At 50.1% G+C, this 27009-nt stretch overlaps 1 protein-coding gene across 1 annotated transcript in view; it reads right to left on the bottom strand.

Annotated features, from left to right (window-relative positions):
- The window catches only part of USP34 (ubiquitin specific peptidase 34), a 2509780-nt gene that overhangs the window by 2013097 nt on the left and 469674 nt on the right, over positions 1 to 27009 (bottom strand). The gene's annotated exons all lie outside the window — the stretch shown is intronic.

Here is a 27009-nt window from a genome sequence, read left to right as displayed (position 1 = left end):
GATCTGGGCCTAAATCCATTGTTTTTTTTGCTCACCATGCCTTTCCAGTTTGGACCGAGCCATATGCAAATCAGTCTTGACCCTGTGCCCCATGGGAACAGTCCAGCCCGAACTGCCAGGCCAGGTCCTCCCTGGACTGGAAACAAGCATCCTAGGACCGGTTTCGGGGTTTCACCCCTCTTCAGCCAGGATAGCTTGATTCCAGTGGCATGGAGAGCACGGGACTTACGTCTGAGCATACCCGTCCCACTCGGGGTGACAAATGCAAAAACAACTATTGATGGACAGAATGCAGAAAAATTTCCAAAATCCAGCACTGGGAACTCTCCTAATAGCAGGTGAGTATGTTCGCTTTCGTTACTCGGATGATTTTAGGTGAATATTTTAAAGTTTATAAACTCCACACTTACAAGAAATTTCGAGTGAAACCGGCCAATGTTACCCAATGGAAGAAAAGTGACTTATCAGCTTTTGGGTAAGTACTCAACTGGCAAAGTTAAGGTGCTGGGCATAGACTCAGGGGTCTCACAGGGTCATTTAAGTATAGTTGTTACACCCTCAACGGCACAGGGGCAGTCGGATGCAGAGTGAGTTAGGCCCAATGTTATCCTATGGAAGGCAGGGGGCCCTTGATTGGTGGCTGCTGACTGGCAGGCCACGTGGCTGTGGGAGCTGGGCTCCAGGTCACTTGCTCAGGGCAAATGGGGAAGTAGGTAGGAGTAGAAGTTGCACTGCCAGGGCCACTCGGGCGGCTGGGTACAGGGTGCTTTTGAGCCGTCGGGAGCTCAAAGGATTGCAATGGAAAAGCTCAAGGACGAACAAAGGCTGCAAGCTCTGGGACGGAGATTATTCAGGTGCGACCACCACTTCGAGAGGTAAGTTGGGTAGTTGGAGAATAGGTAGGTACCCAGGAGTTGGGCACAGGGGGCCGCAGGGCGCCGGGTGCCTTTTGATGTCGGGAAATCTTACACTCTGTTGATCGTAGTTGGGGGGGGGGTCCCTGGTTCTGAGGCTCCAGGTGTCGTCAGGAGCGTCAGGGTGGGTCCTTGGGGGTCAGATTCGGGGTCACAGTCGCCGGGGGGGACGTCCTCCGGGTCTTTGTCCACTCCAGCACAGGCCAGGCTTGGCAGGTGCAGAGTGTGCAGGGTTTGCGGTTCCTAGCTGCTGCCAGGGGTCAGTTACTTGCTTTGAGCAGTGCCACTGCTCGTGGGAGTCCCAGATGCTCAGAGTCACAAGGTAGCCAGGTCCTCCAAGGTTTGTGAGGTTGCTGGCCACGGGAGATGCCGGGATTTAGCAGGAGCAGGTTCGAGGGTCGACAGGCCGGTAGGGCTGGGGCCAAAGCAGTTGGTGTCTTCCTCTTGTTAGCATGTGCACGGCAGGTCTTCTTTTCTCTTGATCTTCTTCGCTGTTTCGGAATCTGGGGAAGGAAGGTTCAGGGTGCCCCTAAATCATAAATTTAGGGGCGTTACAGGTAGGTAAAGTACAGAGACCACTGGGTCCCTGCCCTGGGGTGGGTACACCCCTTATCCTGCCACTCTCCTGTGGGAGGGGGGCAGTGGCCTAGTACTGATTGGGCAGGACTCACCATCTTCAAGATGGCGCAAGCCCGGGGATGTGCTTCACCTCGCCTCCCCCACCTGAGGCGTGGGGTTGGCAGAGGCTGGCACACCCCCTTTCCTTCCTTGGAGGTTCCGGCCAGTCTTCCCGCCAGAGAGGAGGTTTAGAACCGGTAAGGGCCAGTTGCTGGGTACAGCAAGTGACCTGGAGAAGCTCACAAAGGCGGCATGCCTTTGAAACTTCCCCTGCCCATCCTGGGGGAGGAGACCTAGCACCTCGCCCAGGATGTGCACTGTTGCAGGCCCAGGAGAGCGAATGACTCTCTACCCAGGGGTCCAGCAACATGTCTGCTGTGTGGCAGCCTAGGCAGCCACTCAGACCAGACGTGAATTGTAGGTTAGGTTCAGGGGGTATTTCTAAGATGCCTTCTGTCGTGCATTGTACATTAAATCCTGCACTGGCATCAGTGCGGGTATAATGTGCTAAGAAGTTTGATACCAAACTTCGTTTGATACCAAACTTCTCAGTCTTCAGTGGAGCCATCAGGGTGCTGTGGAGTTTGTGCTGACGATCTCCCAGCACCATATACTCTTAAATGGCAGCACTGCACTTACAGTACCCAGGAATGGACCTGGGTACTGTAGGGGCACAGGGCTCATGCTCCTGTACCCACACCACTGGCATAGGGCACCCAACTAGAGGGGTGGCTGATGTATGCCAGGGCAGTGTATGTTGTGGGCATGGCACACAGGGATGTGTGCCATGTCAACTCTGTTTTGTTCTATACCCAGACACTCAGCCTGCAAGGGCAGTGTGTTTGTGTCAGGGTACAGGGCCTCTAAGGGTGGCACAATAAGTGCTACTGCCCTTAGGGGCCTTCCCCGGTCACAAGGCCCTGGGTACCATTTACCAGGGGCTGACAGGTGGCCAGGGTTTGCCAAATTGGGTTTTAGATTTCAGCATAGTTTTTAGGGAAGGAACATAGGCCCTGGGCATCTGATTGGCAGGAGCCCAGGGCCCACCCAGTCAAAGTACATCCAGCAAAAAGTGGGGGCATACCATGCAAGAAAGATGGCACTTTCTCACAAGGGGACACACAGGGAACAACAAGACCCCAAGGTATCTCCATCACAGAGTGTGACAACCCCCATCATGAACAAGGGCAGAGGCACAGCCAAAAGACCCCAACCTCAAGGATCGCAAAGAATCAGAAGTACAAACAAACCTATCCTCCCATGTGACAACGGGGAGGAAAAAAGGGTGCAGCCCGACAGAAAGAGAGAAAAAATGTACTCATAGAAGACACAGCCACCCACAGGGAAGCGAGTGCAAAAGACCAAACCACAAGCCCTCGCAGCACGGGGAGGAAGGGCGGGCTGTGAAGGAATAGAATCGTCTCTACCAGATACATCGTTACCAAAGGGGGGGGAGGGAGGAGGGAGGAGGGAGGAGGAAGGAGGGAGGGGGAAGGAGGGAGGAGGAAGGAGGAAGGAGGGAGGAGGGAGGAGAAGGAGGAGGGAGGAGAAGGAGGAGAAGGAGAAGGAGGAGAAGGAGGAGAAGGAGAAGAAGAAGAAGAAGTCCTCACTCAGCAGAGAATACAAGGCGCAAAGAGGCCAACAAAACCTCCGCCCAAGGGAAAGGAAAGGAGCAACTTAGAGACTCCAAGGAGAAGAGTCCTCCAAGAAGAAGAGGCAGAGCAAAGGCAATCCCAGACAGGATGGCGCGAGCAGCAAGAAGCAGTCGGAAGTCTAAAAGGGGAACTTAAGGTCACCCAGGAAGAATCGTACAACGCCCCGCAGGGACAAACAGCGCCCACAAGAGGGTCCAGAAGTCAGGGACCATCCCCCCCATAGGGAGAAGAGGCAGAACCGAGTGCAAGGCCCAATAGAAGCAGCGGAGAAGGCAGGATGACAGTCCCACTAAAGCCCCAAGAAGGCACAACGGTGTAGATAGAAGAGGAGGGCGGCACTGGCAAGCTCCGCCAGCCGCCAGGGACACCACAGAATGAACACTCGAAGCAAAAAGGCGAAGAAGAAGGTTGCATCCGCAACTTACTATAACGCCACGAACAGCAGAAGCCAGCAGGCGACCAAAACTCCCCAGCACATACCAGGGCTATAACAGCCAACCCTGCCCCACATGGGGCATGTCATATCCCAAGACCTGGGAACCTTTTAGGAAGAAACTTCCGCAGCAGAGGACAACAAAAAAGAGACCTGCGGCAAAAAAAAAACCGCAGGAGACCAATCAAGCAGCCAGGGGGGGAAAACGTATAAGGCCCAATCTCAGGCCCAGCATGGTGGAAAAAACCCAAAGGAAAAACACACAGTCAAAAAGGGCTGGCCAGCAGCCAACAGAACCACAACCTCAGCCAGACAACCGGGACGACCCGCCCCAACAGAAGAAGAGCTCCAAGAACCAGAGCAACACGCAGGTCACTGAGGAGGAGAAGAAGGAGGAGAGGGGGGGGGGAGGAGGGGGGGGGGGGAAGAGGAGGAGGAGGACGAAGCCCCGCCAAGAACCTCTGGATGGCTGAGTCCGCAGGGGCATGGAACAAAAGAGTACCATCGAAGGGAAGGTCCACCAACCGTTCTCAAACATTCTCCAGGAACACACTGTCCCGGAGCCAGGCATGGCAACGAAGGGCCACCGAAGAAGCCATGGCACGACCCAGCACCTCCGAGATGTCCAGAGCAGAGCGAAGGATAAACGCCGCCAGCTCCCGACCATCCACACAGGCACCCTCCTGAGAAGCGGCAGACATAAGGGACTCTGCCGAGTCCCACAAGCAAGAAGTGGCCCTAGCCAAAATACACAGCATGTTAAGGGCCCGGAGACTGGTTGAGGCAAACATATTGCGCCCCCAGGAGTCCAGCCAACAGGCCTCCCGTGACGGGGGAGACAACAGCAGCGGCAAAGCAGGAAAGGCAGACTGTAAAAGGGGGCCTCTAGTCGAAGGGTGAAGAGAAAGGCACACTGGATCACGTGTTGCCGGATGGTGGCGGTGCAGAAGATGCTGGGGCACCGGGTCTCGTGTGGCGGGACGGCCCCAAGTCCCCAAGAGAGAATAGTGGAGTGAACCCTCGAAGGGAAGCAACAGTTCCCTACCACCAGAGCCCTGATGGAGAACCTCCAGAAGATGATCTGCGGGGAAATGGGTAGCAGGATCACCCATGCGCAAAATTCCCACAGCCGTGGAAACAGCACTGCCGAAAGCCTCACCCGCCTCCGTAGGGCCCCAAGGAGGGGAAAGCAGCTCCTCGTTAGGCGACGCCTGCAAGCTTAGGCAGCCATCCCCCAAGCCAACCGGAGGAAGGAAGGGCCAAGGCCGAAAGGAAGGAAGGGGGACCGAAGAGTGGGGGACTTGCGGTCTTCACCGGAGGAGCCGCAGTTGAGGGGACGGCGAGGAGCCGCCTTTAGACGACGTCAGGGAAAAAGCCACGACACGGCGGCCCATTTCCGGCGAGGATGACACCAGTAACCGCCGAACATCTGGAGAAGAGGAGGCATCCGAAGACGAGTCAATGACCAGACGTCGACCCGGCGCCAAAGAGTCCGCAACCTGAGGGAGGACACCGTCGCCAACGCGACCTCCGACACAGCACTCGGCACAGGAGACCGGAGCTGAACTGGTGCCGGAACGGCGCTGAGCTGACTCCGACGAGGCAGCCGCCTGCGCGGAGGGACGAGAAGGGCTCGGGGAGGGACGAGGAGACCCCTGCTAGCCGCGACTCGTGACCGGACGAGACGGGCCCTCCGCCGACCCCTGTGGCGCCGCCAGCAGCTGCCGGCGCCGTAGCGGTGTCACCTCGGCCCCGGACAAGGCCGTCACCTGTCCCGAGGACCAAGAGGGGCTCGGGCAAGAAGGGCCCTCCACCAACCCCTGCGGCGCCGCCAGGGCCAGCAGCCTGCCGGAGGCGGCGTCACCTCGGCCCCGGACAAGGCTGCCACCAGTCCCGAGGACCAAGAGGGGTTCGGGGGTGCGGCCTGAGCCCCGGCGACCTCCCGCGACACCACAGCGACTCCTGCGGGAGTGTGCGGCAAAGCAGAGGCGCCTTGGTCCGAAGGAGGGACCCCTGAAGGGCCACACCCCAACAGCACCACATCCTCCGAGCCTGGATCCGAACCAGTCGGGGCCGGCGACGCCGCTGAGGGCCACGCACACTTCAAGGGATCCGCCGACGTCCCAGGAGGGGAAGTAGGAGGAAGAGAAGCCAGCTAAGCCTGCAAAGCCGCCGCATAGGTCTCCATCTCGGCTCTGGTCGCCCCCACACCGGGAAACGGCGGATAAGGGGACGACCCGCGGGGCCGCACCACCCGTGGAGAGCCCACGCCCCCGACAGGCCGGAACCCGACCCTCGGGGACAAAATGCGACACTTACCAAGAGGTGAGCGGCGCAGTTGCGACCTGGGAGAAGATAAGTTGGCGAGGGAAGCCGCGGGTCCAAGAACCCTCCTCAGGGGCCGGGCGAGGTGTTGACGCCGACCTGGACACCCGAGCCGAAAGAAGTTTCATCCGGCGCTCCCGCCGGGACTTCGGCTTCATCTGCTGACACGCCTCACAATCAGTGGAGTCGTGGTGCTCCCCCAAACACCACATACAGATGGGGTGAGGCTCCGTCGCCGACATGAGGCGGCTACACGACGAACAAGTTTTAAAGCCCGAAGGCATTTGCACACTGTTCCCACTCACGCAGCAAGAGCAGAAGGGAAAGGCCTAAACAGGCCCAGAGAAAAAAACAGATCCACGTTGCACGCGGAAGAGGAAAAAACTGATGTAGGCGCACCGGGGTGGGACTTATGTGACCTCGCTGACGTCACGTGCGCGGATGATGTCTGGGCCGGAGTCGCGTGATGCCGTTCCCCCGGCGCGCAGGGATGCTGGGCAAAACGTTTTCCGGATCCAGTCTCACGCCTGGGGATAATTCTACGTGAAGGAATCTGCGGCTAGTAGTCTCTATCAGATACATACATCAGTAACAACATTATCTGGGTTTGTGGTCAGGACAGAGTCAATATAAGCAGTCCTTATGATGATCCTCTGGTGGCTCTGCAAGGGATGAGTGTTCCAGGGTCTCAGCTCTGATTGGCTTTAGTTTTGATGTTTGAAAACAATGTAAATGTGTTACAACATACTATTGCTTTTCAAAGGAGTTAATGCTAATGCTTTAACACTACTATTATTACTGTGACCGTGGGACTCCCACCTTGACTACGGGGAAGATTCAAGCATGCAAATCTATAAAAGGTACAATACTGGAGTAACACACAGCACCATAAAGGATGCAGAGCAGCACAGTTTGTTCAAAGCCATCCATAAGATGTCACAAAAGAGAACCAGTTCAGAATCTATTGAATGGGCAACTGTTGCACCTATCAGACCCCTACGGACAAAAACTCTAGATTTCTTACCTTAGAATATTCCCTAGGTGTCAGACTAGATCTGGAACATTTTGATTAATCTTACACCTGCGCACCTGTAGGTGGCGTCGGCCGTGCCAGAAGAGACGTGTGGTGCCTATATAAGAACTACCCCAGCACACTGTTTCTTTTGCAAATTTCCACGCCAGAAGCATACAGACACAGGAACACTGTCTAGGGTGTGCAAAGCTAGGGCCCTAAGAGGAGTTAACCTTTAACACAATAACCGGTTGCGGAGAAGGGAGGATCGGTAAGGAATTGCGCCTAGATAGAGTCTGTACCACATAAGGCATAACTTACGTTAATTAACTTGTTCATCTGAGAGACTTCAAGTGGCAGATTTCTTACCTTAGCAAAGATACCCACGCAATACCTCCCCAGAGGTGGGGCTGCCTAAAGTATTAGGTTCAAATGTCCAGTAGGACTAAAATGGCAAAATTACTGTCATGCCGGTCCTGATTGGCCAGGCAGTTGTGCTTTGTAAATGTGTGGAATGAAGCCCACATTGCTGCCAGACAGATATCCAGGACAGGAAGTCTGCGAACTAACGCAGTGGTCGCAGCTTTGGATCTGGTACAGTGAGCATGCAAACCCTCACACTGGGAGGCAAGATGGCGGCTTCTTGACCGCTGTGAGAGTTGCCCCCCCCCGACATGTAGCAACACTGGCTGAGAGGAACCTCGCGAAAGTTAACAGTCGGACTCGGAGGTCATCTTATAAGAACCTGGATGGGATACTCTATGCTCTCGAGTACGTCCAGCTCAAGAATCGCTGAATTGCTTACACGGACCGTGGGCGTTTTCTGCAACGGCATACAACAATTTAAACGCAGCTCATACCCATGCCGTCTAAGGGCTCTATCGATCCTCACTGCTACCCAGATTCTGGGTGGTCTTGATAAGTTTGAGATGCCACCAAGAATAAAACAACCCCTGAAGGACGGCGCCGTGGCAGGAGTGAAGGGGGCCTCTGCAGCGAGAAAGACAGCTGAAACGAAGGGCGGAGACACTGCTCTCACGCTCTCCCAGGATGGGATAGAAACTGACGGCAGGGTGCCTGGCGGCGATCAGCGTCCCGTAGAGCAGACAACGAGGCCCAAACAACAACAGATGGTGCCGGGGATATTTTCTGGAAGGGGGAATTGTGGCATGCAGGTAAAAACTTCAATGAGAGGCAAGATGACCTGCAAAGCCGTGGGAGGCGCTCCAAGCGCTCCAGGTATGGAAGTCTCTTCTGGTGATTACGCAGTTAAGGTAAAAACACCCCCTAAAAAACTATTGGAGAAGGATGTATTAGACCCCCGTATTAGATATAATTAGCAAAAACGTAGGGCATCACTAATGCAGAGTCTATGGACAGATTCTTCTCCCTGACGGATTAATCAGAACACAATAATGTGAGCGAGTCAGAATCTTGAAGCCACGGGGGAGGATAGGTTCCCCCAGAGGAAGATGCAAGTCAGATCTAGGAGAAGAAGTATGAGGGAGATAAGCAAAGGCAGTGGATCACATACACATAACAGCCAAGCAGGCCAATTACACTACTCCACTTTCCAACTTGGAATTGAATCTCAGGAAGACAATCCATCTAAACATACCTCCCAAGATCCTAGCACTAGCGCCAACAAGCCAGAATCTCCCCCATCCATGGAATTGATATTCTCTACTCTGAAACAGATGCAGGCAGAGGACCGTCAGGATCATAAAAGGGCACAGCTAGCGAATAAAAAACTTCGGGGGGCGATTCGCAAAGTGACTAAATTTTTCTCGGAAATCTCGGATCTGACTACTGTACTCGAGGAGCGTGTGGTGGGATTAGAAACTGGAGTAGAGGGTGCCGAGCGGAAAATTGAAGCAAACGATGCCAGAATGGAGGACGTGCTTTGAGAGCTAGAGGAGTTCGAGAATAGGCAACGCAAGAACAATTTAAGACTTCTTGGCATAGTGGAGAACGCTGAAGGCAATGATATATGGGGGTTTGTCCTAAAACTTTTCAAGGGCCCCTTTCCTGAGCTAGCACATTGGGACTGGGATTCCGAGGTGCAGAGGGTACACAGGTTTCCGTTGATGCTGAAAAAGAACAGAAATGGGTGAAATGAGAAATCTAGAGCTATCCTCATTTTTTTGGAAAACTTCCTTCTTCGGCAGGCTATATTCGAGAAAGCCCGTCCAGACGCCAAGAGATCAGCCGAGGGTCATTCTTTTTTTGTACGACCCGATTTCTGTCATACAACGGTGGAAAGAAGATGGAGGCTGCGTCAGATGATAGACCCTTTTTCGAAACTTTGCTGTTTAGTGTTTTTAATGAATCAAGCCTGACTCAAGATTATCCACAAGGGGAATTCTAGAGTATTTACATCCGAGATCCAAGCCAAAGAATATCCAATCGAACTTTCAAAGGGATCGAATATGCTACTTACCAGTATGCATCTGTTCTTGGCATGTAGGGCTGCTGACATTCATATCTGTGCATAGATCGCAGCCTAGTGTTGGGTCCGGATGATTGCATATTGTTGTCCTGGAAGAGTCTTCGAAGTATCACGAGATAGGTGGCTCCTCCCCTGGACTACAGTGCGCATGGGCATCCCCTCCATCCTTAGATTGTTTTTCGCCATTGTGGCAGAAATGGAGTATAATATAGTGAATGATGACCATGCTAACTAGTAATTACTGAATGCTACAGCTGCTACAGGCGCCGGGGAGGAGGGTGGGCGATATGAATGTCAGCAGCCCTACATGCCAAGAACAGATGCATACTGGTAAGTAGCATATTCGGTTCGAGGCATGTGGGCTGCTGAATTCATATCTGTGCATAGATTATATAGGAGTCCCTCCATTAGCGGCGGCTGCCCGTGCCAGCTGCAGCAGTCTGAAAAAGAGTTTTGAGAACAGCCTGTCCTACAGCTGCCTGCTGTCTTGACGTACATCTACACAGTAGTTTTTTGTAAATGTATGTATAGTGGACCATGTGGCTGCTCTACATATCTCCTGTAAAGGAATATTCCCTAGGAAAGCCATGGAGGCCCCTAACTTTCGTGTGGAGTGGGCTCTTGGAGGAATCGTTAGTGTGTGCTTAGCTTTTTCATAGCAAATCTGTATACACTTAACGATCCACCTAGCTATTCCTGCTTTGGAAATGGGGTTGCCTTTGTGCTGTGGAGAAAAGGCAACAAATAGTTGTTTTGTCTTCCTGAAAGTTTGTGTGCTGTCAATATAGTACAGGAGAGCTATTTTGACATCAAGTGTGTGGAGCATTCTTTCTGCTACATTCTCAGGATAAGGATAAAACACCGGCAGTTCTATGGATTGGTTCATATGGAACTGCGATATCACCTTGGCCATGAATGTAGGGTTGGTGCGTAGTACGACCCTGCTTGCGTGAACCTGTATAAATGGCTCTTGAATGGTTAGTGCCTGGAGTTCACTAACTCTTCTGAGTGAAGTAATGGCTACTAGGAAAGCTACCTTCCAGGTTAGAAATTGAATCTCACAGGAGTGTAGAGGTTCAAAAGGTGGTCCCATGAGTCTGGTGAGGACCACATTTAGGTTCCAGACTGGTGAAGGTGGGTGTGTAAGAGGAATCACTCGTTTGAGTCCCTCCAAGAAGGCTTTGATGGCAGGCACTCTGAACAGTGAGAGGTGCTGCCTGTTCTGAAGGTAAGCTGCCAGTGCGGTTAAATGTATACGGATGGAATTGTATGCCAGATTGCATCTGTTTAAGTGTAATAGATAACAGATAATGTTTTGAGTTGATGCATCCAGCGGATTGATGTCATTATTTTTACAATAAATGACAAATCTTTTCCACTTAGCCCCGCATAGCAGGCTCTGGTCGTGGGTCGTCTTGCCTGTTTGATGATATTCATACATTCTGGAGGCAAGTTGAGGTAGCCAAATTCTAAGATTTCAGGAGCCAGATCGCTAGGCTTAGCTGTTGCGGATCTGGGTGCTGAATTGCGCCATGGCTCTGGGTTAAAAGCCTGGGCGTCAGCCGCAGTCTTTGATGTGGTACCACGGAGAGTTCTAGAAACGTGGTGTACCATGGCTGGCGTGCCCACGTGGGAGCAACCAGGACGAGCGTCAGTGAGTGTTGCCTCAGTTTGCGTGCCACTAGCGGTATTAATGGCGCTGGGGGAAAAGCGTACGCAAATCTGCCTGACCAGTTCATCCATATCGCATTGCCCTGCGACTGTGGATGCGGAAACCTGGCGGCAAAGCTTTGGCATTTTGCGTTTTCCCTTGTGGCGAATAGGTCTATCTCTGGATGACCCCACTGCTGGAAGTACGGTTGGAGTACTGATGGATGTAGCTCCCACTCGTGCATTTGGTGGCTGTGTCTGCTGAGCAGATCCGTCATCTGGTTGTCCTTGCCCGGGAGGTGTTCCGCCATGAGGAACATGTTCCTCTGAATGGCCCACTTCCACATGCTCTGAGCCAGATGAGATAACTGTGGAGAGTGTGTTCCTCCCTGCTTCTGTATGTAGTACATGGCAGTCATGTTGTCCGTCCGGATCAACACGACTTTGTTGCACAAGTGTACTTTGAATGCCTTCATTGCCAGGAAGATTGCCATCAGTTCCAGAAGGTTGATGTGCATCTTCTCTTGCTGTGTTGTCCATAGTCCCTGCACTGTGTAATTGAGTACATGAGCTCCCCATCCCTGGAGAGACGCGTCCGCTGTCAGTATTATTTGTGGAACAGGCTCTTGGAACGGTCGGCCCTTGCAAAGGTTTTGTGGATTCCACCAATGCAGATAGTTGTATGCCCGACCGCTCACCAACACTAGGTCTTTCAACTGTCCTTGAGCCTGATTCCACTGACGTGCTAAGCACTCCTGAAGTGGGCGCATATGTAGTCTCGCGTGCGGGACTATGAAGATGCAGGAAGCCATCATGACTATCAACTGCATAAACACTCGGGCCGGTAGTGAGTGTTGAGGTCTGAACTTTTTTATTAGCAACTGCATGCTGTGGATCCTTACGGGATTGGGTTGGGCCGTGGTCGCCAGAGTGTCTATGGTCGCGCCTAGGTACTGCCGTACGTGGGTGGGTTGAAGGTGGGACTTTGGATAATTTAGTGAGAATCCCAGGCTGTGAAGAAGGTGAATGGTGTGGGAGACGTGGCTGGCCCACTGCCGGGCGGACCTTGCCTGGATAAGCCAGTCGTCCAGATAAGGATAGACGTGTATATGCTGTCTCCTTAAGTGTGCTGCCACTGTTGCTAGGCACTTGGTGAACACCCTTGGTGCCGTTGTTACTTAGAAAGGGAGGACCTTGAACTGGTAATGTTGATCTTGAAGAGTGAACCTGAGATATTTCCTGAGTGACGGGTGTATGGGTATATGGAAATACGCATCTTTTAGATCTAGGGTTGCGAGAAAGTCTCCCTGACTGAGCAACGGCAGCACCTGCTGCAGGGTGAGCATGTGAAAATGCTCTGACAGAATGTAACGGTTCAGAGGTCTGAGGTCCAGTATGGGTCTGAGAGATCCGTCCTTTTTGGGGATTAGAAAATAAAGTGAGTACACCCCTGATCCTTGGTCTTGTACAGGCACTAGTTCTATGGCTCCTTTGTGGAGCATACTGAGCACTTCCTGGTGCAATAAGTGCAAGTGCTCTGCGGACATAGGACGGTGTCTTGGTGGTATGTTTGGTGGAGTGGATGTGAGCTCTAGACAATAACCGTACTGGATAATTTCTCTCACCCAACTGTCCGTGGTGATGGATTTCCAGACCGGCAGGAACTGTTGGAGTCTCCCCCCGACAGGTGGTACGTGGTCGGGGGGCAGTGACAAGGCGTCACTGTTTGGTGGTGGCGGAGGACCTGGAGCTGTTGTTTCCACGGCCTCTACCCTTGACGTTGTTGCCACGGTATCCACCTCTGTGATTTTTGTTATAGTTGGTCTGCGTAACTTGTTTAGTGTACTGCGACTGCTGTGAGTTCTGGCCTCTAGATGGTCCCCTGTTGGTAGAGCGACGAAAGGACCCACTCCTAAACTGCTGTGATTGCAGAGCCCCCATAGACTTTGCAGTCTCTGTATCTTTTTTGATTTTCTCTAGGGTGGTGTCAACCTCTGGGCCAAAGAGGGATTGAGGGTTGACAGGTTGATTGAGTATAGTTGTTTGTATCTCTGGTTTGAATCCAGAAATTCTTAACCAAGCATGTCGTCGTAACATGACGCTGGTGTTAATAGCCCTAGCTGCAGTGTCAGCTGCGTCAAGAGCGCACTTAATGGAAGCGTTGCTTATGAGCTTTCCTTCTCTAATCAGGGACTCTGCTCCTTCCTTATATTGATCTGGGAGGTGCTGCAGCAGGGTCTCTAGGGTATCGTAATGCGCCCTGTCATACCTAGCAAGAAGTGCCTGAGTGTTGGCAATCCTCCAAAGGTTAGCTGCCTGTGCAGCAACTCTCTTTCCTGATGTTTCCAAGACCTTAGACTCTTTGTCAGGGGGAGGAGCATCACCCGTTGTCTGTGAGTTGGCCCTCTTCCGAGCATTGGAAACCACCAACGAGTCCAAAGGCAGCTGGCCTCTTATGTAGGTAGGGTCCACAGGAGCTGGCCTATACTTTTTCTCAATTCTAGGGTTCAGTACTTTTGCCCTGGTGGGCTCCTTAAAAATGTCATTAGCTTGTTTTAGGACACCTTTGAGCATGGGCAGAGTTTTAACAGATCTTTCTGAGGTAGAGAAGGTATCCATCAGAAAATCATCCTCAATAGGATCAGTGTGGAGCTGTACATCATGGTTCTCAGCTGCTCTCTCAATTAATGCATTGAAGGCAGCAGCATCTTCAGTTGGAGATGGTTTCACCTCATATGCTTGTGTGTCTGGAGCAGTATGCGGGTCCCCCGCACCAATAGTGTCCACCCAAGGTTGGTTGTGGTCGTCAGGGTCAGTGGTCAATGGATAAGTGCTGTCATCAGCACCATAATCCCCTGCATCCACATCAGACTGTGTGGGTGAGAATGATTGAGGCTCCTGTCTATAATGTGGAACATGTTCCAGAAGAACTGGTGACGTGGTTTTCTGTTTCTTTAATGGAATTCTGTATGGTTCCTGTTGGACCTACGTCCTAGGGGTAGCTTGGCTCAAGTTAACAGGCATTCATCTCAACATGGTATTTTGTGCTTGCATCCCACTCAGCTCGCAATCTAGCGCAACCCCACTCAAAAAGGACTCTACACAGATTAGTGTTAAAGATTACCAGTAGTCTTTATCCTTTCTTTTTAACTGTGGTAAAACATACTCATATCTCTGAATGAAACATTTCAATACATTTAGTTTGACAATCTAGGTTCATATTCGTTACCCCAATGTAGCATTTTTCTTCACCCCTCCATTGTTGCCCAACCCCAACTCTATGCCTCTGGAGCGTCAATTTAATTCCACCTATACGCGCTTTTCAAAACATTTACATCCCCCGGTACATCAGTTGGTTACACATTCTATACGACGTTCTTCTGACCCGGGCTCCCTTAACTATCCTTCATGGACCTTAAGGCTGTCGCCGACTCTATGACTACTACAGTTATAGATAAGCGAGGGGTTCACTCTGTTCCTGGTCTTTGTCGGGTGATCTCTAGGCACTATAAGCAACTTATTTCATCACTCGTTAATAAAGCATTACATTATAGGAATTACCTCCACCCTGGCAACTGGAGGTTTACAGTTATTCCCAACATTTCATTTCATTTCCACAATATCTAGGCGTTACTCTCATAGTTGTCTCTGTTTGTCTATTCTGGAACTTGGCTTTGGAGAGACTACAGGGGTTAATCAGGACGATAACTGGTCTCAGCTACGTGTTACCCTGGACTCTCTTTCCCCCCCCCCCCCTTCCCTCCTCAATCATTGCCCAGCTTACTGTACAGTCCCGGTGTCCTCTGTTCCAGGAGTCCAGCCGGAACTGGAGTTGACTTCTCCTTACTTTGTGAGAGACGGGCCTCACGCCGAGGAAGTGATCGCTTCCACACGGAGGTGAGAATCTGGTAACCCCCACCGATCCCCACCCCCGAGGAGTAACCTATTGGGAGTTCCCCTACGGGAAGATGATCCTCGCTCAGGCGCTCTCCAAGATACTGGCTTCCCTCCTCTACGGCCTCTTGTCAGCCGGCCGCTGTGACGATTCACGCCGGGGACCTGGAAGTTACGTGTTCACCGCCTCCCGAAGCAGTGTGGGGGCGCGGTCTTCCTCAACTTCACGGCAAGGGAAGGGCTGCGCTTCGGCCCCTTTTCATGTGATCTGAGGACGGCGGCCTCCGGGCCGGTGACGCCCCCTTCCTTCCTGGCGCAACTCTCCTCAGACGAACAGCAGCGTTGCTGGCTCCCAGCCCCTCACCTTTCCAGCACTCGGGACAACAGCGAGTCCTCTCAGAGGATAACCGGCCACCCGCCGGTCACTGGGTGGTGGCGGGGTCCATTCCAGGTAGGATCTCGGCGAAGTAGTATAACGGGAAGGGGGGGGGGGGGGGGGGGGGGGGGGGGCTGCTCTACTAGACGCCGCCAGGAACTCTCCGGTGCAGTTGTCTAGAATGTCACGGCCCTTCTAGCTACATGTGCGGACCTCTCCTCCTCTACAACCAAGAAGGTATGCGGGATGGGTTGGTCCCAGCCAGCAATCCTGGACCTCCTTTGGGGATTCAGGCCACTTGTGAGAACCCCAGTATTCTGCGCTCAGGGACCGGTCACAAGGTTAGGGATGATGTCACTAGGATTGGGAATCTGTGCAGATCCTTAGACCGGTCCGTTCCCTTCCATGTACAACCACCTCCTCACACAGGTGCCTTACTCCCGATTACCACGCAGTGTCTTCTCTCCTAAAATGGCCGCCCCCCTGTCACCTCTATTTATCACTTGGGGCCTGATTGGCCAGAGGGGTCCAGAAGGTTCTGGAACCTCCTATGGCAGTCATGGCCCAGGTGCTAAGGTGACAGTTGGAACCACTATTTTGTTTCCCTGACCTTCCACTACCTGTCTCCTGAGTGAAGCACCTTGCGCCTCTCCCTCAGGTGGTGAGGATGAGGCGCCCAGAGCCTCTACATCAGTACCCAAAAAGATCTTAGTGGACAGAAAAAAATGAGGAGGGGAAGGGACAAAAAAAAAAAAAATGAGGAGGGAACTGCCAAAGGGCTGACAGGTCTAACAGTTCCATAGGTTTCTCTGGCACTATCTTTCTTTTATGTAGAGAAAGTTTACCAGTCCCTGAAGAGATAAACTGCCTCGGCTCCTCATCTTCTTGAGGTATTTCAGCAGTCGTTTGTTCCATTGACACCCCTTTTGGCGCTTCAACAGTGTTCTTCGGGTCGACACCTTTCGTTGGTGCGGGACCCTTTTGTGCGTCGAACATCTTTGGTCGCACCGCCGGTGGTAATCCGAACTTGATGTGCGTCGACACGGTCTGAACCGTGCAGGCCGTGTTCGGCTGCGGGGCGGTTGTCGCGGTGAGCATCGAAGCCCGTTCTTGGATGCGTAATAACGACTCCGACACCGACTTCTTTACGAAGGGGGACGGTGTCGTGGACTTGACATGGCCCTTCGAGACCGTCCTTGGTGTGGCATCGAGCCCCGTACCAGACGTTTGTTTCTCGGCACGAGGATTGGAAAGGCCTGGCTCTTGAGGGTTGCCCTTTTTTCCCGCATCGACGATCCTCTACGCCGATTTTTTTGGCTCGACCACCTTGACCGAAGTCTTAGGTGCCGTCTTTTGTGTCTTCGGCTCCGACGGCTTCGAGGCCTTGTCGCCGCTGAGAGTCCGTTTATGTTTCGGTTTCGATTTTGGTGCCTGTGCCTTCAGTTTCGGTTTTCCTTGACCGGATGATGGCGCTTTCGAGACCGATGGCTCTGCAGGATAGTTCGAAGCCGGGCTTTGAAGCGGGGCTGTAGAACGAGAGAAAAGATCTCGGGTAAGGCCGTGTGGCGATCCCTCGACCTGAGCCTTATCGAGTGCGTCTTCGGGCCCTGCACCGACACGTGGGCCTAGCTCATCGCCCGAGCCATCTTCCTCGGCCCCAAGGGCCTCTTCGTCGTCTCCTACCTTATCGACGGCATAATCTTCCTCGACATCTACGATACGCTCGTCTTCGGCATCATAGTTGGATTCACGCTCCGAATCCGTATCCGATAGTCCCTCCAGAACTTCAAGGTCTACGACTTCTTCATCTTCGGTCCCGAAGATGTTGTTTGGGTTTGGCGCCGCTTTCTGCGCCTCGAGCCGAGCTGCTCGACGAATGTGAAGAGTTTTCTTCAATCGGAACCTGGAACATGCCATACAGGTGGCTTCGTCGTGTGTTGGAGAGAGGCATTTATTGCACACGGGGTGCACGTCGAAGCGAGCATACTTAGCGTTGCAAAGAGGGCAACGCTTAAAGGGGTAATTTGATGTTTCCATCGTCGATCTCGATTGGGCCTCTGGCGTCGAAGGGCAAACGGCTAACTTCGATGCTTTTCTAGAGAATTAACTGTAGAAAAATACTTGGCGCCGAACGAAAACAATACCAACAAGTTTAAAAGCCTTTTGGCTTGACAAAAATAAAGTTTTCCTAAATACTCAAAGAGCTAAGATTGGGACATCCGAACCCAATGGCGGAAAAAAACAATCTAAGGACGGAGGGGATGCCCATGCGCACTGTAGTCCAGGGGAGGAGCCACCTATCTCGTGATACTTCGAAGACTCTTCCAGGACAACAATATGCAATCATCCGGACCCAACACTAGGCGGCGATCTATGCACAGATATGAATTCAGCAGCCCACATGCCTCGAACAGAGAGCTATATAATGTGTATTTTTCCCATCGATTGTCTTGGGTCAAGCATGTCAGTGCCGCGTAGTGGCATCTATTTTCTATTTGTCTTCTTCTTGGGTATAGATTTACGTTAGGGTGATTTGTGAGGTTCTTCTTGTGTGTTTGATATTTCTGGTGGAGCGGGGGAGCAACTGAGGGGCACAGCGGTATGCAGGAGGCATTGCAAGGGTCTGCGGACCCGTTTTGCCTTATTAAGAGGGTGGGGTGGGGGGGAGAGAGAAATGGGGGAGATGGGAGGGATCCAAAAAAAATAAAAAATACAAAGGGAAGTCTGCATGGTTTGTCTTTTATTTTTCTCCTCGGATTTGTACTGTACTTTTGATGGGGAAGCTTAGAATTGCCTCTAATAATATCTGTGGGCTAAATGATCCTGTTAAAAGACGTAGGATTAACCAGGATCTTCGTTTCCTGAGGGCAGATATTATCTGCCTTCAAGAGATGCATATTGAAGCATGTAGAAGTAAGGTCATGGAATTTGATGGGTACCAATTGATTTCCTTGACTACGCAGGACGCAAGGACTAAAGAGGTGGCAATATTCGCTCGGAGGGGTCTGGCTAGTTTTTCGCAGTGCATCACGGATCAATTGGGAAGATGGGTATTTACACAATGTTCTGTAGACGATAGCCTGTTTACACTCTGTTCAGTTTATGGACCATTATTTGATGATCCAGCACTGTTTAACTGGCTGAATATTGAACTAGCGGGATAGCCCATTCCAATTATTATATGTGGGGACGTTAATATAAATATGAGCTGCTCGATGTCCAATCATCCTGGGATAGCTTATCAAGGGCGGAAGCCTAAGGTTTATAAATCTCTGCTTCAATTAAAAGTGTTGCACGGGTTATTAGAAATATGGGCAAAACAAGAGAGAAAGGATCCCGGATACACGTATTTTTCAGCCATGTCATGTCAGATCACAACCCTCTTGTGCTTGAAGTTAATATTAGAAAAAAAAACACAAGTAGCTCGCTGGACATTTAATAGGGCTTTGTTAAGTGACAGTGGCTATATACAGCATACGGAGAGGTGGATTCCTAGGTTTATCAATGAATACTTGATAGTACACAGAGCTCGAAAAATCCGAAAAATTGTACTAGTCCTGCAGGTCTAGTACCTTGAAAAATCTCCTCGTCCTAACTGCAACCTACTTGATCATCGTCTCTGTAAGCGGAGCAAATGTGACAAGTTAACAAGATTTAAAGGCATCTTTATTGCTCGCTCGCTTTGTGAGCAATAAAAATGCCTTTAAACCTTGTTATCTTGTCACATCTGCTCCGTTTTTAAAGAAAGAGGACACAAGTTAGGTTGTTTTCCTACTCGCCAGAAAGGGCGAGTAGGACCTAAAAATAGCTCGTCCTCATTAATTCTACCTCGTAAATGTGAGCGGGCGAGTGGATTTGTCGAGCCCTGGTACGAATATACAAATCATCTGGGACACCCTGAAGGCGGGTATCAGGGGCGAGACATCTAAATTTGGTTGGGAGTCACAAAAGGAGGAGAGGAATAAATTAAATGTACTATATGATGCACTAGAAAAGGCCGAAGCCTATTTGGTAAAGGTTCTCTCTGAAGGGGGTGATTCAGGTACTGCTCAAGCAAGAATTTATTTGCTAAGTTTGCAATTACAGAAATCTCACTTAAAAAAAAATCAGCAGGTAGATATTTGGCCTGGCGGAGCAAGCTCTACGAGAGCAACAAAAGGGTGGGTCATATGCTTGCAGTCCGCTCTAGAGAAAAAGAGGTTCAAACTCGTGTCACAGACATATTAGACCCAATATCGGCCTGGTCAACGACCCAGAAGCAATATTATCGGCATTTCAAAAATTCTATCAAAAATTATATAGAGGATACTGGGGGGGAGGTGGGGGGGGGGGGATGTTAAAAACGAGACTGAGGACAATGAAATAAAGTTAGATATGCTAGAGTCACCAATTAACCCGAGGAAATACGAACGTGATTGAGTCTTTGCCATCTGGTAAAACAGTAGGGTCTGACCTTATACCAGGGGAATTCTATAAAATATTCTGGGTGCAACTAGTAGCTTTGATGTCTGAGATTTTTTACATAGCCCAAGCTGGGGAGGCACCGCCTGAATCCTGGAAGTCAGCCAAGATAACAATATTTTTTTTAAAAAAAAGGTAAACCTGCAAATGAACCGGGGTCATTTAGACGTATTACATTGATTAACAGCGACACGAAAATATACGCAAAGATTCTCGCAAATAGATTGGCTTCAGTGATTAGGAAGCTGGTTTCTCCTCAACAATACGGTTTTGTCCCTGGAAGGGAAACTATAGACCATATTTGTGAGACTATTGCCCTTTTTGACTACACTAAGGTAACGGGAGACCCTATGGCTTTAATAGTGCTAGCTGCAGAAAAGGCACTTGATAGGGTCTCCTGGCCCTTTTTGTGGGCAACTATGGCAAAAAATGGTTTAGGAGAGGGGTTTATCAAGGCTATTCAAAACATGTATAAGGAACCAACTGCAAGGATTGCTATGATGGGTGCCTCCTCAGATATACAGGATTACATGGGGCACGAGACAAGGATGCCCCTGTTCTCCTTTATTATTTGCCATCTATATTGACCCCTTAATTAGAAGAATTGTGACAAGTCAAAGAATTCAATCTCTATGTGCTAAAGGGGTTGAAACCAAAATTGTAGCTTACACAGATGACCTAGCTAGAATCACGCCCACTCCTTGAGCTGCTCTCTTGGAATGAAATAGTCTGACCAGTCAATTTGGCAAACTTTCAAGTTACCATCTTAATGAGAATAAAACTCAAATTGCAATGAATGACCAAATTAACCTAGATGATCCCCGAACAGTTCAGAGTGCTAGATATTTGGGAGTAGAGATCAATGCTAATGTGGAAGATATTGTTGATATTAATCTGAAGCCACTGATCCAGAAAATGAAGATAGATTCTAACAGATTAAACAATCTACATCTCACATTAGTTGGGAGGAGTAATGTAATCAAAATGTTATTTCTACCTGAAATTTTATATTACTTAAGGGCTATCCCACTAGAGATAAACAAATCGTTGTTTCTGAAGCTGAACCAACTGATCTCGTGGTTTTTGTGGGCTGGACAGCGTCCTCGCAGAGCTCTAAAATGTATGCCCTTAACTAGAGATCGTGGGGGGTGGTCAGTCCCTAATTTTTAAGTTTATTATTGGGCAGCAGCTCTGAAACAGATGGCCGACCGGTTGAAAGGTGATTATGGGGAGTTAAGAGAAGTATCTATTTATGAGTTACTTTACGGGGCAGAAGCCAAAGGATTGATCATGCGTCATATTGATTTTGCTTATTTAAAGAGGGTCAAATTCTTACTGGGTGCGTTTAAGGTCTGGACGGCAGTTCGGAAAAAACTGACAATCAGCAGAATCCATAGATATTCTCCTCTTGGCAACAATAGGTTACGCCCAGATATACAGATATACTCCAAGACGACTACTTTAAAATTTGGCTTAAGAAAGGGGTATTTTATATAGGGGATTTAATGTCTGATAAGGAAATATTCACATTCAATTTAATTAAGGAAAAATTTGGGATAGAAAATAACCACTTTTTTTAAATATTTACAGATAAGGGACTTTTTGTTCAAAAAGCTAACCTGTTGTAGTAAAATTCCTCTCTTAGATCTGATTTGGAGGGGCTCGACCATCAATGTCCACAATATATAAAATCATAAATAAGGAGATGGGGGGACGATATGCCTAAACATATGAACAGGTGGCATGAGACGCTACAAGCTGGGCCAGGAGTATGTGAAGACTCTCTTCAGCTAAGCCAGACAGCTTTTATTTCAGCTAGCTTGCAAGTACAATGTTTTAAGACGTGGTGTAACCTTTAGATTACTCCGGCTGGGATTTATAGATGGGGTGGGATCTCAGGGATACACTGCTCTCGGTGTGGAATGTTAGCCACTGACAGTGTCCATATGTTTGCCACTTGTCCAAGGCTTGCCCAACTGATAATTGAAATTGGGCAAAGCCTCAATAATATGCTGGGACATGCAGTTGAGCTTACCCCCCAGATTATACTATTGGGGATTAGCAATCAGGAAATGGAGGAATAAAATCGGAGCTTGGTATTTATAGCGATGGCAGTGCTTAGGCTATGCCTGGCTAGTGTTTGGCTTGATCAGGATCCTCCCTAAATACACGGTTGGTTTGGGAAATTACTATCAATCTAGAAGTGGGAGACTGCAGTATTCAAAAGAAGAAGAATTAGGGCAAGGACTAGGGGTCTTAGGATCTGGGAACCCTTAACTAGATGGATTAATGCCGATGAAGACCAACAGACCTCTGATTAAATAAGCAGGGTATTCAGCCCTGTGGTAATGTTAGGCCAATCTCAGGCTAAGCAAGTATTTACCTAACCTGATTGAATGTTGTTCTTTTTTTAATCCATGGGGTGTGGGTGGGGGGTGGGTTGGGCTGTAAATGCAAACATGGACTCGATTATGTTTGGTATTGTATAATTTGTTATCTCTTTTCTGTTTGATGTCCTAATAAATATTTGAAATTAAAAAAAAATTAAAAAAGGGGTTGCTTTCCAGCCAATGAATAACAGATTTTGATGTACAGAACAATCCATCACGAGATGGTTCGCTTCTTCACCACCCTACCTTTCCTGGCACTGACAAACCCCATCACATGGAGAGTTGATTGTTCACCCAGAACTCATGAGTAGAAGCATCCACCGACTGAACCTCTTTTGGTCCAGCCAGTGTAGTCTCTCCTCTTCTTCAGAAGGGTGAGACTATGAGTAAAGGGTAGGACTGGCCTACATGGAAAAGTGTGAACCTTCGGTAAGAAGGGTGCTCTAGTTCTAAGAACCAGTTTGTCCGGGTAGAAGTTAAGGTATGGAGGATATGCAGTCAGTATTTGTGAATCACTGACTTTATGGGCAGATGTTATAGGTTAGTAGCAAGGTCATTTTTATCATCGGAAGCCTGAGTGAACAGTTGTGTAGCAGCTCAAAGGGAGCGCACATCAGAAAAGTAAGAACCAAGTTGAGATCCCAGAGGACATAATACAACGCGCTGGTGGGAACATATGCTGAAGACCTTTCAAGAACCTCCGTAAAATAGGGGATTTAAAAAGGGATGTCTGATCTGGCACCACAGAAATGCCGAAATGGCAGAAAGATAACCTTTCAACGTGCCCAAAGCAGAGCCCTGCTGGGTCGAAAGGATTAACAAAAGATTCTGGGAAAGGGGTGCAGATAGAGGGTCCACGTGTTTATCTGTACAGCATGCCACAAATTTGCAGGCATGAACCATCTTGGTGGAGGGACGCCTGGCTCGCAAATAACAGTGCCGACTAGGGGAGAAAGGTCAAAAGCCGTCAACTATCGCTGCTCAATCTCCATGCATGAAGGTGAAGCATTTTCAGGTTCAGGTGCAGAACCCTGCCCTATTGCTACGACGGAAGATCCTCTCGAAGAGGCAGCCTGATCGGAGGGCGAATGTGAATGCTCAACAGCTCATGATACCAGACTTTCCGTGCCCAATACGCAACCACAATAATGACTTGGTCCTGGTCGCTCTTGATCTTCTTGAGAACACTGGGCAGGAGTGGTATTGGTGGAAGGGAATACGGGAGGGTCAGAGCTCCACTCAAGATGAAAAGTGGCTCAGAGCAAAAGCTGCCTTGGAAACTCCAGTGCGCAAAACTGCCGATATTGTGCGTTCTCTGCAGAGCGAACAGATCTAACCATGATTCTCCTCACTCTTGGAAAAGATCTTGCGTCACCGCTGGATGGAGATTCCAATTGTGATCCGCTAAGCTTCAACAGTTCGTCAGCTCTGGCTGTCAAAGAGCCATCCAGGTGTTAAACCACTAGGGATATGCCCTGGTGTTCCAGCCATGTCCAAGCCTCTGCCCTGTTTGTTGCGACACCACATGGGGAGACAACTGCCTGTTATGAGCCCGCCTTCAACAACAAGTTGTCGAGGTGGGAAAGACTGGAACACCTGACCTCCGCAGGTGAGCTGCAACCACCACCATCACCTTTGTTAACACCCGAGGGGCAATGCTGATAACGAAAGGGAGCACGGCAAACTGAAAGTGCTCTTTGCCCACAATGAACCATTTTAACGTCTGAGGGCAGGCAGGACGAGGATGTAGGTCTAAAACTAACCATCCAACCTCCGGGGCCTAGGGCAGACAAGAGTGGCATGAGCATCTTGAATTTTTCCTTTATGAGGAAGAGGTGAGAAGGCGCAAGTCTAGAATAGGACGATCTCAGTCCTTCTAGGGCACTAGAAAGTAGTGGGAATAGCAACCATGAGCTACTTCTGATGCTGGTGCCCTCTCTATATTTCCCTTGACCAAGAGAGTCAACACTTCCTGATGGAGCAAGGAGAGGTGGTCCTCTATCCTGCAGTCACAAGTGGGTGGGAGGTGGTCACCAAGGGGAGGGAGTAGCCCCTTTGGGTCGATATTATTGACCTCCTGTGGTGATGGTGTATCTTGGTCTTCAATGTGCCCATGATGTTTGTAGGGCAAACTAAAGGGGTTTGGAGGCTGTAGCTGCCTGGGAGTTGGGGGAAGGGGAAGGGGTGAACTTGCCTGACTTTTGGCTACCTGTCCCATGTGCAAACTGAGTCTTCTGCCACAGAAAGATTGTTAAACTTGCTGGCTAGGAGTGTAGAGACACGGTTGTAAGCCCCTTCTATGGCCACGAAAGGGGTGGAAGGCAAACTAGGAAAGGCTGTAGTCCTGCTGTCCTTGAAAGGCTACAGCACCGAGTCTGCTTTCTCTCCAAACAGACACAAGTCATCAAAATGCATGTCCATGATTGAGGCTTGGACATACCCCGAAAAGCCAGTACTTCCCAGCCAGGTGTGGCGCCTAACGGCGATCGACTATGAACTTGCTAAGCCCAGAGAGTCTGTTGTGTCCAGCCCACATCGTATGGAGAACTTGGTTGCATCCCTCCCATCAGCAATTGCTTGAGAGTGCATGGCTCAGGCCTCTTCCGAGACCATGGGCAGCACTTGCGCATCCGATTCCCAGATCATATGGGAGTATCGCCAAGAGGCACGCAGTGTTCTCTGACAGCAGTGCCAAGCTGGCAAAAGACAACATCCTCCTCCTGAAGGTATCCAGCCTTTTGGATTTCCTATCTGGTGGAATGAAAGGAAATGCACCGGGGTTGATTTTGGAGGTGAAGGCCAAGACCACCAAGTTCTCCAAGGTGGCGTGCTAGATGAAGAAACTGTGGTGGCCCGGGGCCAGGCAATGGTGGCGGGCAATTTTGCTATGCACAGGAGCCCAAGTACAGGGCCGAAGTAGGATGTCAGTAAGAGCTTCATTATATCTGAGTAATGGTTCAGTGTGAGTAGTTCCCGGCTGAAGCACCTTCGTCAAGATGCTTGTCTTGACTGCCACTGGGGGTAGTGAGCAGTCCAGGTCCTCAACCGCCTTCCACACCACCATTGTGAATGAGGTACCCTCCTCAGCAGCCACGGTAAGGGGAGAGACCAGGCCAGTGTCTGCGATGTGTCCCGTCCACTCGCATCTGTCAGATCCTCATTCCAGGTGTCCTCTGGATCTTCTAATGGTTGATATCTGTACAGATCCGCAGACATCTCCCAATCCAGGCCGTTCATAGAAATAAGGCACTGGCTCCAATATTGGGAGTCTGCTCCTGGTCAGCACCAGACGTTGGTTGCGCATCTGGCTCCATATCAGAGTCCGAAATGATGATGGGGTACTGACAGCGCTGGATGTGGCTGGCGGCGAGAGAATCGGCAATGGATCATGAACTAGGGAAGGTCAATGTCACCGACCGGCACCGCTCCAGATGCATCAATGGGTTGCTGAGGCCTGACTGGCGGTGAGGGCGCACCCGCCGAAGTCCAGTAAGGGCCCCTCCTGGACCCGAGGGTACTCCACTCAAAGATGGGGTGCATGGCCTAAAAGAATTCTTTGAGTTGGGCGTGGGATGCTCCGGCTCCTGGAAATTCAGGGAGACGTGGAGAAGACAAGGCTCCACCACAGAGCTAGGCCTCGAGTGCCGACAGCCCCGTGACTCATCCGAAGACTTGCGCGTCAAAGTCTAACACCTCTTCGACAACTTCTTATTTTTGTGGGACTTACCAGACTTCCCCAATGACTTGGAGGCGGACAGCGATCGCAAATTCGCAAACGATCTTGGGATCTTCCTCACGACCAACATCGGCAGTTTAGTGGAGTTGGTCGAAGTCGGGCGGTGAGGAGCTTGAGGGACCGCTCCCATAGCACTTTAGAATGCATAGTGCGGCAATCCTCGCATGTCTTGGCATCGTGATCTTGCTCCAGACACCAAAAACAAACAAAGTGTGAGTCTGTTACCAGCATCTGTCGGTGACAGGCTCCACATGGTTTAAAACCTGCCTTTCTGGTGGACATCCTCCACATCAGGAGGCAAAGTCTCAAAAAATCTTCGACAAAAGGTTGAAAAAGGATCAGCCAAAATGTTACTAGGTTTACCTCTCTACGGATCTGAAATGACAGGACCGGAAAGAATAGAACACACGTTAGCGCACTGAGGGGAAGCACCTATAAATGCACCGCGCAAGTAATTTCTGGCGTAGAGGACACCACGCGGAGCCGAATGATACCACCTACTAGCATGCAGGGTTACTGCTCATCTAAAGATTCCGGATTCAGTCTGACGCCTGGGGAATATGCTGAGGTAAGGAATCTGTGTCTAGAAGTCTCCATCAGATGTAGTCACTATAGAGATACCACAGAGTCTCGGACCCAGCATCAAAAGTCATTCAACGGCTTCAAGTCCAAAGATTTTGGAGGTGAGCAAGCCATAAAAAAAACTTGACAACAAAATCAGTTAAAAAGAGACTAACAAACTCGGCAGCAGTGAACCCCATATCTGGTGGTAACAAAAAACTGTAATTGACATCAAGAGGCTGTGCAGTGCCTTATGAATGTTTTCTATCTCACTGCCTCTGGGTTCATGGAGCAAAGAAGCTGTATAGCAACATCTGTCACTGGAGAGAGCCAATTTCTAACAAAACGTTCTGCAGAAAAGAGAATCCATTATGAAAATGTGTTTCTGCTCTTAATCACAAATATGATTTGGTCATGCAAAACCTTGGTAATGAGATACATAATGAGCTTATAGCATATAAGCAGTATTAAGTTAGCTGCTTACTTAAAGGACTACCTAGGAAGAACACAGGTTAAAAGTAACTACGTGCCCTAT

The sequence above is a fragment of the Triturus cristatus genome, chromosome 6 (genome assembly GCF_964204655.1).
Source record: "Triturus cristatus chromosome 6, aTriCri1.1, whole genome shotgun sequence".
Taxonomy (NCBI): domain Eukaryota; kingdom Metazoa; phylum Chordata; class Amphibia; order Caudata; family Salamandridae; genus Triturus; species Triturus cristatus.
The sequence above is the reverse complement of the archived record's forward strand: the minus strand, read 5'-3'. Positions and strand labels throughout refer to the sequence as shown.